Source organism: Limulus polyphemus, unplaced genomic scaffold, assembly GCF_000517525.1.
Source record: "Limulus polyphemus unplaced genomic scaffold, Limulus_polyphemus-2.1.2 Scaffold1198, whole genome shotgun sequence".
NCBI lineage: Eukaryota > Metazoa > Arthropoda > Merostomata > Xiphosura > Limulidae > Limulus > Limulus polyphemus.
The window spans coordinates 1-12,759 of record NW_013666808.1 but is presented as its reverse complement, the minus strand read 5'-3'; the positions used below and the strand labels follow the sequence as shown (position 1 = coordinate 12,759).

At 34.0% G+C, this 12,759-nt stretch overlaps 1 long non-coding RNA gene across 2 annotated transcripts; it reads left to right on the top strand.

The window, feature by feature from the left end:
* Nucleotides 1-3,784: 3,784 nt before the first annotated feature.
* On the top strand, nt 3,785-12,753 carry LOC106462570. Of its 2 annotated transcripts, none has more exons than XR_002611302.1 (5): nt 3,785-4,238; nt 8,064-8,297; nt 9,328-9,424; nt 11,744-11,958; nt 12,601-12,753. It is a non-coding gene; the product is annotated as an uncharacterized LOC106462570 (long non-coding RNA). The 2 variants fall into 2 exon arrangements; XR_001291000.2 differs by having other exon boundaries at nt 3,787-4,238; nt 11,744-11,962.
* Nucleotides 12,754-12,759: the final 6 nt, after the last annotated feature.

The window sequence follows — 12,759 nt, the reverse complement described above, 5'->3', positions numbered from 1 at the left end:
CAGCTTGGGCTGGCAACCAAAAACTACAGTTAGGCTTCTTATCTTTAATAGGCGAAACTGCAGTCTACAGCAGAGGGTACGGCCAATCAAAAGAAAGCATTAGGCCTCTACGTCACAGATTATCTTTTCGATTTTACCGTTGGGGAGAATGAAAAGAAATTTGTAGTATATATATGTGATCATATCTAAACTTACGGTTTCGCTTTGAATTTACTGATTTAGTATATTTTATTACAAGTTACAGTAAGTAAGATTTATTTTAGAACAGGTACGACGTTTCAATCACTGGTGCGATCATTCTCAAGTATACAAGTTTTAACGCTAAAGAACGTTTTAGTATTAAAATCAACCTTCTAAAGACTTCTAAGTTTATCATACACTATGTGCATCACAAAAAACATCGATAGAGAAGCTGTGCACTTAACTCAATGCTTCACTACGTTTATCAGTTCCCTACCAAAGTACTTATAGTAACTATTAACATATTAAAAAAACAACAGAAAAGAGATGTTTAACAAACAAACTCAAACACTCCACAAAACAAAGGAAACCCAATCTCTTGCACTATCCCATATATATAATATATTAGTATACCTCTATCAAAAATTTCGAAAAAACTAGCAAGTAAATATAACCTTAACATAACGACTAGATTCGTTTTCACCACTGGAATGAAAGTTAAACACATGTTACGAAAATTATATAACGAACCCACCACACCAGGAAACATTTACAAAATAAAGTGTAACAGTTGCCTATCCTTTTACATAGGTGAAACAGGATGTAACTTGTAAATCAGGTTAAAGAACATCAAAAAACCACTTTCCAAAGTCCATGAGCATATGAATAAAAACAAACACCGTTTTTTTCAAAAGAATGCCACAGTACTAAAACATGAACCTGACATCAACAGAAGAAAAATCAGAGAAGCTTTATTAATAAAATCTAACAATCCCAAAATTAACAAATACCCAGGCACATCTCTGTATGTCTTAGATCGTTATTTACCCAGACACTCCTAATCTTATGCAAATATTTTGCATAAAATATTCCATAGTTTTATTTATTTATTCTTTTTTTTCTTCTGTTTAGCCATAAATAAATAATCTGTCAATTCACGCAGATTGATATGTACATGAATAAGTAACCACTATCAATTCTAAAATTTAAATACATTGTTAGATTTCTGAATGTCTTGTGTACTTAGAATGATCGCACCGGTGATCGAAGCGTACCTGTTCTAAAAGTAAAAACTGTAGTTTGTAATAAGATATTTCTAAACTTAGTTGAGGGAGTTGTTCGAAACAGCTTATGTACGACGTCACTAAGTGGAAAATTATCAAACTTTATAAGGAAACATAATCAGTACATTTACCAAGAAACATTTTAAGGGAATAATGCCATTTATTAACTGGCATGTATCATGCTCATAACACGTCCGAAATATATTCACGCTGATAAAACCTGTATGTAAATAAATACGTTTCACTAGTTAAACACGCATTATCAAGTAATATAAAATACTTTATGTTGCATGTATTTGTTTAGACCATATAACATTGTAATGGTCGCAGAAATGTTTCTTCAGAAATAAATAAATTTAAAAACATTTTTAATCATACTTAAATAAGCATCTCTCTGTATAAATAAATAGTGTGCATAGTTTTCATAACTTTTCGGGATTCAAGTTCAAAACACTAATTGTATGTATACTCGCTATTAATTTCTTTCTGGTGGATTTTAGCGTCTCGTTAGCAAAGATTAAAACCAACTTTACACTCATTAATGGGTTATTTATGCATAATTTGTCGTGCTTTACATACAGTTTTTTCCCTCGTAATGAACTTCCAGTTTTGAAATACCGATTCTCACAGGGCTTTAACTGCAGCGTCGAGAAACTATTCATATCGTAACTAAGCAACAGAAAGGCGGAAAGTATGCACAGAAATATCAACTACTCTACAATGATATATTTTAACAACAACCTCTTGATGTAACAGGGTCTTGATATTCAATATATTGATTCTGTACCTAATATTTTCTCTGTTTATCGAGTTTTGTATTAAACAGTGCGTGGAGGACATTATAGTTAAATAACAAAATAAATTATGTGTATATTATTTTAGATCAAGTTTAAAGCATTTATAGATATATAATCGAAGTTTTCTAAGTTGGGTCAAACTCCAGTTCAGGTTTCAGACACTGTTTAACAAATGATAAATTATCACAACAAATTATGTGTTAAATGTTACAACAAATTAAAAGTTAAATGTTACAACAAATTACGTGTTAAATGTTACAACAAATTACATGTTAAATATTACAAAAAATTACGTGTTAAATATTACAAAAAATTACTGTGTTAAATGTTACAAAAAATTACGTGTTAAATGTTACACCAAATTACACGTTAAATGTTACAACAAATTACGTGTTAAATGTTACAACAAATTACGTGTTACATGGTACAACAAATTACATGTTAAATCTAATATGACGAAATTTTGTTTTTAACTTAATAAGATGCTATAAAAATATATAAAAAAGATTAGCAGCCATTATAGGAGAAGACAGTTCTTTTGAGTTGTACTTTTTTCTAAAATTCTATTTTCAACAGACAACTGTTAATTACACAACACCGAAATCCGATGGTGTCGCTATCTCTTCACGAATTTCCTTGTTGTCAAATTTTCTTCAATTTATTTGCACGAATTCAGAAAAATAAATATTTTATATTTATCAGCTCTTCAGTAGTCCGTCTTCTGTCGATTTGTTTTTGTTTTTTTTAATTTTGCGCAAAGCTACACTAGGGCTATCTGCGCTAGCCGTCCCTAATTTAGCAGTGTAAGACTAGAGGGAAGTCAGCTAGTCATCACCACCCACCGCCAACTCTTAGGCTACTCTTTTACCAACGAATAGTGGGCTTGACCGTAACATTATAACGTCCCCACGGCTGAAAGGGCGCGCATGTTTGGTGAGACGGGGATTCGAACCTGCGACTCGCAGATTGCGAGCCGAGCGCACTAATCACCTTCTGTGAATAACAGACGCTGAATAAATTCAGTGATTTGTTTATAAGCAACAATGGAACTATTCTTTTTATATGCACACAATATCTTGAATGTTTTAATACATATGAGTTTCGTTTCTTCAACAATAATTAACCAGATGTTTTTGTTATAACAATAGTGTTGCAATTCAAATTTTCTTTATTGGGTACAGTGCCGTACCGTTGGTTGTGCACAGAGCGTCAAATCGAAGACGACGCCGAAGTTATATGTCGCGTCGCTCGGAGCGCCATCAAACATCGGTATGACACTTCTTCGATATGAAAAGTTTGGAGGTTATTAGTCTATAAATTAAGACCCCAGTCGTAATTTTACAATACTCTAAGGTGCCTATTTTTTCTCCAAGTCCCCTTTTATTTAATGTACTTAAGAGCTTCAAAAAATTTATATGTTAAACGTCAGATAACAAAACGATTTTTTCTGAACAAATGAACTTTTAAAAGCAATTCCACTGCAACAAAAATTTGCTGGATTCTCCTTTATAAGGAATTAGTTTAAAATATGTGATAAAGTGCAAAATTGTAGAATAATATGCTTCTTGTAATGAAGACTGATGATGTGCATCTGTGCTTAAAAAAAGACAAAACAAAAGGGACACAAAAGCTTGTGTGCAAGTAAAGATCCCGGAGAGAAAATAGATGTTCAAAACCTATGCTTCTGGTACTGGACGCTTACAGGACTGCTGACTGCTGACGATAGCAAAAATCTTAACATGATGCTTTATGATTGGTGCTTAGTATCATGACGTCACGCTACGATACTTGCGTCGTATCCATATGAAACGTCATGGAGCATAGGCCGTAAAACCCGAAACTCTGTAGAATGTCGAGCATACGAGTTCAAAACTCGAAATTGATTTGGTGTGGTAGCAGTGAAACGAAGAGCTAACGTAGAGTTAGAGAAAATATATTTTAAGACCACTTATTTGTCTCTCTCTTTTCACCTCTGTAATGCCATAAAGTCAACCAGTATCAAAATTCTGTAAATTATAATACTGACACATAAGACATATTAGTATTACGACAGTTTCTGTGCGTGGCGCAGTTACTCCAAGACATCGAACACGCACGTCGGAGAAGGTTGAGCTTTCCCGCGGAGGAATATAATCTTGCGTGGTTGGTACGCTGGTGGTATAAGAAACACGAAGTAAGAAGAAATAACTTTCACTGAGTGAGTGAATTTTAAGTACTGTTAGTTAAGAGTAGTTTTTTTCTAAAGGTAGGGTTTAAAATTAAAGACTGTTGTCTATGAAGTAATCTAATAATGTTAATAACAATAGTAGCGAATAAATACACTAGTTAGTACTAGGTTAATATATGGTGTTGAAAGTAGCTTTACATTCTTAGAATATTAATGCTTGGAGACGGCTTGAATGGGTAATGAAGAAAACTTTAATATAAGTTTAACAATTACCCATTCAAGCCGTCTCCAAGCATTATTAGCCTCAAAATGGGTTCCTCGTCATCGAATTCTTAGAATATGATTGTATGTTAAATAGCTAGAAAATTTAGTAAACTGCAGTCATTGAAGTAAAAATCTAACTGATTATTCAAGTTACATCTATTCGAGTAAAGCACACGATGACCTTTCAGTCACCGTTGTTTCTAAAATAACTGCCAAGTTTGTATATTCTGTTTCTAATATGTTCTAGAAACTTGGTCTCGTTGTATCTTCTGTTTCTAATATGTTCTAGAAACTTGGTCTCATTGTATATTCTGTTTCTAGTATGTTCTAGAAACTTGGTCTCATTGTATATTCTGTTTATAATATATTCTAGAAACTTGGTCTTTGTATCTTCTGTTTCTAATATGTTCTAGAAACTTGGTCTTTGTATCTTCTGTTTCTAATATGTTCTAGAAACTTGGTCTTATTGTATATTCTATTTCTAATATGTTCTAGAAACGTGGTATCGTTATATATTCTGTTTATAATATGTTCTAGAAACGTGGTATCGTTGTATATTCTGTTTCTAATATGTTCTAGAAGCGTGGTATCGTTGTATATTCTGTTTATAATATGTTCTAGAAACTTGGTATCATTGTATTGCGTGGACTACAAATGGTGCGAGAGTAATGTCAAGTAGACCGCGACGGTACAGACTGAGTTTCCATACTATAATTAAACAACAACAAAAAACGAGTTTTTATTAAGTGAAATTAATGGTTTTTTTTAAATGTCATTAAATCGACAAGTTTCTGCACTATAGGATTTACTTTCGCAAATAGACCTGTCTGAGTCTAAGGGTGCGTTATAAAATATCCTTTTAATTTCTGAAAGGATCCACGAGGAGAAACAGTTTGAGAATCACTATATGTAGAGAGCATCTACCCAAGTTTCAAATATCCACAGCGTAGAGTGTGAGGAGCTTATTGATATCCACAGCGTAGAGGTTGAGGAGCTTATTGATATTCTGATCAGCGTTTCCGATTTCGTGAAAAAGCCTGGCTCTTTTTATTTTGTTACGTACGCTTTTAGAAATTAGTTGCCTCAGTGACGGACAAGCTTGTTGCTGTCTTGGTGACGGACGAGTTTGTGGTTGCCCGGTAATGGACAAGCATGCAAATTTAAAGGACGGGATATGAAATTGATAATGTTTGTGAAAGCTTCAAAGTGAAGCGAACATTATTTGCTGCACCTGCAACAGCCTCCACCTGCTTTCCTGCTGTGTCCATTAACTCGTGTAATAGCACCACGAGACTTCGTGTGGAGATGCTTGTGATTCCATTTTCCAAACATTCACTGAACTGGATCATTCAGTAGCAGTGACAAGAAGCAGATATTTCATTATCCAGAAATTCACTGCGTGAACTGAACATTCAATAGCGAGCGATAAGAAACAAATTAATTTTTCTCAACAAATATCTCTGAATACATTATTTTTATAGATGTATGAATACGATTTAAATATTATTTTGCATCTTCACTATTTAACCTATCTGTTTAGATACATTGTGTTAAGTAGTTCGTTCATCTTTCATTCTCTTTTTCACTTTACAATTTAAATGTTGGAAAAATGTAACTCGATTCTTTGAAGGTATTTATTTGTTGAGTTTGAAATGAACAAAAGTCCTAATTAGATTGAAACGTATATCATTTTTTCCACTTGAAAATAAAATAAAAAACGTTCTTACACGAACTTTTAGTATATTTGATCACTGGGTATCGTTCAAAATGTGAGGTACTCGACTTCCACGTACGTTTGACTGTGTGCTTGGAGTCAGCGATCTACTGTTGCCTTACGCTACACGAAACCACGCTGATTTCAGGATCAAACGGTCGTCTCTGGCTAGGCTAAGCATCACAGCGCATATGCGGTTAAATTTATAGTTATTTACACATCTGTGTGCTCATTATTGGCTGTGAAGACTTGTGGTAAACTGCTTTTGAGCTGGATTTGTGGACTCACTATTTTTGTTTTATTCTATCAAAGACACATTGCCTTATTTAAAAACCTGGTTCCAGTAAGTTAAACATCTTATATTAACATATAACTGGTTTCCGTTCTTGAAAAGGTTAGTGAGCGCTGCAGGCAGTTGTCGTTTAAATCTAGCTCATTGTGGCAAAACCTAAGCCTCTTGTCTTCACGCATTATGCTTGAGCTTCTAATCCTTAACCACATTTGTTTTTGTTGTTGTTTTATTTTCTGTTTGACGCCTTAATACTAGAAACTTTATGCTTTTAACTAGGATCCAGTTATCGCAAAATAACATCACATATTCATGATGTATATCACCTTAAAATAAACATGTGCAATAAACATGTAATCAAAAGTGTAATCTATAGTATCCTATCTAAAACATTTTCTAAGTCGTACAATATGCACATTCGAGTTGTTACGTTACTTGTAAACAAGTATTTTACTCCTGTGTGCCAGTGTCTTACCAGTTGTTGTCGCTTGTCAAGACAAACTATAAATTTTGCTTTTTATATGGGTTGGGGGGTTGGGTATCCAACAGTATAAAGTTTCCCTCCAGCCCAGTAGAATTTAAAGACTAAGGATGAGGGTATTTTTGATAAAATACGACTTACAAGAAATAGTGCAATGTTGTATAACTATATTGGACTTAACGTCACGTTGTCGAAGATGTAGAAAGTACCATTTTTTTTGTGGTAAATTTGAGAGATCGGTAAGAATAATATTACATATCCTACTGTGACTTCAAGATGAAATCGCTTAATGATTCATTTGTAATGCTAGAACGTTTGTTTTGTTTGTATCAGATATTCGCGCAAAGCTACACGAAGGCTACCTGTGTTAGTGGTCCCTAATTCCAAACTGGTAGATGTAAAGGAAAGGCGACTAGTCAACAGCACCCACCGCACAACTTATGGGCTACTTTAATCGAACAGTGGGATTTGACTGTGTTGTTCGAGAACCAATTGACCCTCGGATCTACGGCTCGGCTCGCTATCTACTGGGCCACGCCCGGTCACAATGCTAGAAATACCCTTGTGTCTTAGTATATTAGATTTAACCATGTGGGTTGCTTACTCTTCATGGTTCCAATAGTTATACTGTAGGTCGTTATATTATCCAGTTGTCTTCTTTGATTCATCGCTATCACCACATAACTTGAGACCTTTTTATTATTTTGTAGCTATGATGAATCTACGTCATCAGGTTCTTAAAAGGCACATCACTTTATAAATCTATTAGAGAAACATTCTGCTTGGAAAAATGTTATCACATGAAAATAAGGCTCTGAGGTGGAAACATTGCGATCAATCTGAATACCTCAGCGGATCTTGAAACCGCATGTTCATTTTCAAACAACGGATATGTTTTTTTTCTTATCTTGAGCCCTTTAACTACACACAAACACACACACATATATAGGTTATTTTCTTATGTATTGTTATTTGTTCCTCGGTGGATCCGGGGTTCAATTCCCGCGATAGTTCAATGTATAGCTTTACACTAAAACAAACAAACTTTATGTAAATCTAACGAACATGATGTAAATATATGCTAATATTTCTTATAAACTTCTCCAGGATATTCTACTAAAAAAAGAAAAGAACTGGAATGGATAAAGTGTTTTCAGAAGAATCTACTGATAAAGGAGCAGTAAGACGAACTACGGGCACAGTGGCGACATACAAAACCTACGTAAAAAAGCGAGTTATTCTTAAAGAACGCAGGGACAAAGAAAGCAGCAGAAAATCTACGAATACCGTCGTCTTCGATCAATGGTTCCATCTCTTTCCAGAAAGCCTAAAGTTTCCAAGGTGAAGTGTACTTAATTGATGTTTTAAGTTAACTAAATAATGATAGTAGGGCCGTATGTTCTTGTTTCATCCAATTAAGAGTTGAAATTTTCTCGCAAGTTCATCGCCGCCTTTCGTCTGCCAAGTATTAACGAAAGCTCTCGGAGAGAAACCAACAATAAAATAAGACACACAAGTTTTATTTTTCTTTGTTTCGAGTGAGACTTCTATTGTTACGAAAGTATGGAATCTTAACAATGTTTTTGTTTTTTCATGTACAGATGACTTAAACTATCAACTGTTATTAACACATATCTAAACGTGTCTGTATTTCTATATCTTTGGCTCTTCACTCGTGGGAAAGATTTCTTTGTTTCTCTGATTTCGAAATATTGTCATTTGTGTTATGACATTAGGTACCAATTTTTTTTCAGAACTCTCCGCTAGAGTAAAAATAAATAAATACATTTTAACGTTTTTTAAGCTAATACGTTCAAGTTCACTTCGTTTGTTTTTATGAGATTATTGACCCAAGCTTCTAAGAAATATCTTAAATGCTGACCCCTTTACTCCTTTGAAAAACTACCTTTATTTACTGTAGTTCTCTGTCGATTAACGTCGAACCGAAACAGTATTAGTTTGGCGATATCGACGCTCTGATTGACAGGTATTAAGTTTAGAATAAATATCTTTTGTCCTTTTTTTTTTTTAATTTGGCATGATTATCTCACTATCTTTGCATTGAAATTTTTGAATTTATTTTTTGTTTAAAAGTGTTTGATATTCTCATGTGTGCAGTATTTGAACTACCTAATATATCAGTGAATTCACAATATGTACATATATATATTTTTTCTTTGTGTGATGGATACTTTAAGACATCCTGTTTTATGCGAAAGTCTAGTTTTGCAGGACTCGCTTTTCCAGGTCAAACTGCTGTTATAGTTATAGTACATTTCTAAAATCAGTAGAACACACATGATGTTTGTTTAATAGTCAAGGTTTTCAGAACATATGTATTACTAATTTTTATTGGTGGGTATTCCAACAGATAACAGTTATAGAGGAAGCTATTCGTTACATAGACCAATTGCACAACGCCCTGTTAACGAGATTAAAGACGCGTGGACTGCCAAGGTGTATGCAAGGTGAGACAAGCTTTTACACGTAATTTTGAAACAATAAATCACAGCCGAAAGATGTTTCATTTTCTTGAATTGTTTTACCAATGCCTATGAATATTTGTAAAGTTGTTGCTTGATTTCGAAAAGGAAAACTTCAAATTTGTACTTCATTTTTTTTATCACTGTGCGCTAAAACCCGTAAATAATCACGATTCAAAGCTTTTTTAATTAGTTTACTTGAATCCTTATCATCTTCTATTTACACTGACTAGTGATCACAATACGTGTTAGTGACATGGGCTATTTAAGTTGCCATTGGTCAACGTCCCGCTTCTTTGAAATAATGTGATCGATGTTCACATCATATATCACGTAAGTAGTCATTGGTGGAGTATAACAGCTGTTAGTGACAACATTCACGTGAATAATTAATAGAAGGCATCCTCCTATCTGAACTGTATCGCTATAGTGGGAATGAGTATCATTACCTGAACATGAGTGGTTGTTCGTGACCTGAATTAGGTGACTTGTAAGTGTCATGCATTCCATCACCTGAACTGTAGTTACTGTTGGTGACATGAATCACATTACTTGTAAGTTTCTTGCTCTTCCATCATCTGAACTGTAGTTGCTATTGGTGGCATGAATCAGGTGACTTGTAGGTGCCGTGCTTTCCATCACCTGAACTGTAGTAGCTGTTGGTGACATGAATCAGGTATTTGTAGGTGCCGTGCTTTTCATCACCTAAACTGTAGTAGCTGTTGGTAACATGAATCAGGTGATTTGTAGGTGCCGTGCTTTTCATTACCTAAACTGTAGTAGCTGTTGGTGACATGAATCAGGTATTTGTAAGTGCCGTGCTTTTCATTACGATACGAGTTACGTGACGTGTTATTGGCAAACATTCCAATGCCTGATATGGTGAAATTTTGGATTGCGAATAGGTTACTTAAGATGATTAAAATATTATGTTAATGCTGAAAAGCTGGTCTGTTCCGGTTGTCCACTCAGAATGATTATGAGGAAGTCGTGTAGGTGGTATTGTAAAGAAGAGTAAACGCGTTCTGCAAGGCTGGTATCACGTTTGTTAGTAACGTTATTTAATGTATTCTATAGTCTGTTTCAAATAAAAAGGAAAGGTTTTGGCACTGTTGTTTGCAATCAGTGAAAAATCATGCAGGCAATTAATAAATATCTTTACCATTTTTACAGTTATTTCACAAATTCCTGCTAAACACAAACATTGGCTAATCATAATATTGTATTGCATAATTTGGATTGATAATACTTTAGTGAAACAAATAATTATATACATTATTTTCCTATCCACTTACGGCGTAGCATATTTAGTCATATTTGTATTTTCCTATCCACTTACGGCGTAGCATATTTAGTCATATTTGTCTATCAGATCGATTGTGTATTCAGTGTTTTGTCTCATTAAGGTACTTCTCATGAGGGTAAAACTTAATAACTTCTACAGCAGACCAATTATAAGTCAGATATATTTATCTCTTTGGCTGAGACCTATTCATGCTAATTTAGCGAGCCAATTACGGCTTGAGATTTTAAAAGACAAGCCGATGGCTATTTTTTTTTTTTTTTGTCAAATACTTAATGATTATATTTATTTATGTTTATAGTGTAGTATTTCTGTTATATTTCGCCGACCTGTTTTTTCATTCCTTAAGAACTTGTACAAGCATAAGGCAGTCATTGCGCATGTCATTTGTGAACAGTAAATGAAAACAAGCAGATGTCAAGTGAAGTGTTTCGTCTTAAAAGCTGCATTGTCTTGCGTTAGTGGGTACTAGTGGGTCTGTCCATGGTATATATATAATACTGAAGTGGAAACAATAGGTTAAATAAATACAACTGCATATAATACGGTTCACTGTTATGTTTGTATGTATCTGTCTATTAAAGCTGGTCTGTTTAACGTAATGTCCTGTTTGATTCTACAGGTTTAGCATACTTTGACTTTGTCCGTTTTAGTTATCACAAACAGATGAGTGCTTTATACTTTTTTGGCCCTGTTTCGATTAAAATTTACATTATAAAATTATCTCCTCTGAATATTTTGAGAATGCATCAATATATGTATATATAGTTTTCCAAGTTTAATTTAACTGCTTGTTAAACAGTTTACTTTTGTTTGTTTTTTCGTCCATTATCGCGGCATGGTCTGGTCGTTAGAACTTTTTATCTTGCTTTTCATTCGAAATTTTGTCCGTAATTTGGGTGAATTATATTAATGAATTTTAAGTTGGTTTGTGTTTTATAGATTGTTATTAAAGATTTCTCGTATAATAAAGTATCATCGGTGGTAATTTTGTATATCAGATATGAACATCGATGTTAACAGCTTAAGTCACAGTGAGATTAAAAATCTGGTGTGTCAGATGATGTCCAACAGTCCTTCACCTCCGTCAACGTCACAGAGACCAGTACCAGTGCTTTATACAGATAGCATCCAAGAGAGAAACCGTGTAATCCCATCTTATATGATGCGGAAACAAAGGAAGTGACGTCAACCTGGTCATCTAGTCAACTGCAATGTAGGTAAGCAACTTATAAATAATTACATTCCTGTTTAATGTATGTTTTGTATTAATCAGAAAATAACACGTTGTTTCATTCATATAAAATGGAATTTAAAACTACTTAAAACCTTATGAATACTAACGAGTCAGAGTAACACTCGTTCTGATGTATTTGTTCATACTGCCATACAAGATGTAGTAACCCCCCCCCCCCAGTGGCACAGTGGTATGTCTGCGGACTAACAACGCTAGAATCCGGGTTTCGATACTCGTGGTGGGTAGAGCACCGATAGCCCATTGTGCAGCTTTGTGCTTAATTACAAACAAACAAACAAGATGTAATTGTCTTATCTCCACTGTTTTCGTAACCTATTAAAGATGTGAGGTATTACTTCGTAACTCCATCTATGTGAACAAAATAACCATCAATGAAAAGTGTATTGATTTTATAATGTTTGTTAAGAATAAGTGCTAGAAGTTATAAGTATGATATTGTAATTATCCGTAAAATATGAAAAAACGTTTGTTTAAAGTGACTTTACATAATTTAGTCATTTATTTAATGATAGTTTCCTACTAAGCGTTTTAAATATTTCTAATTATTTTAAACGTAATATAGTTTTTCTCTCTTTAAATATGTGCGTTGTTTGTTTCCAGAGTGAGCTGCACTGTGTAAAACCTCGGCCATTCCTTTGAATGGGAGTTGTGGTGACTTTTGACCTTTTCGACCAACGAATGTGATCTCATAAATCTGTGATGGTGTAATCCTTATCACGAAATTAAGGCTGAGCTAATTCGGGTTTCATTGGTATACAG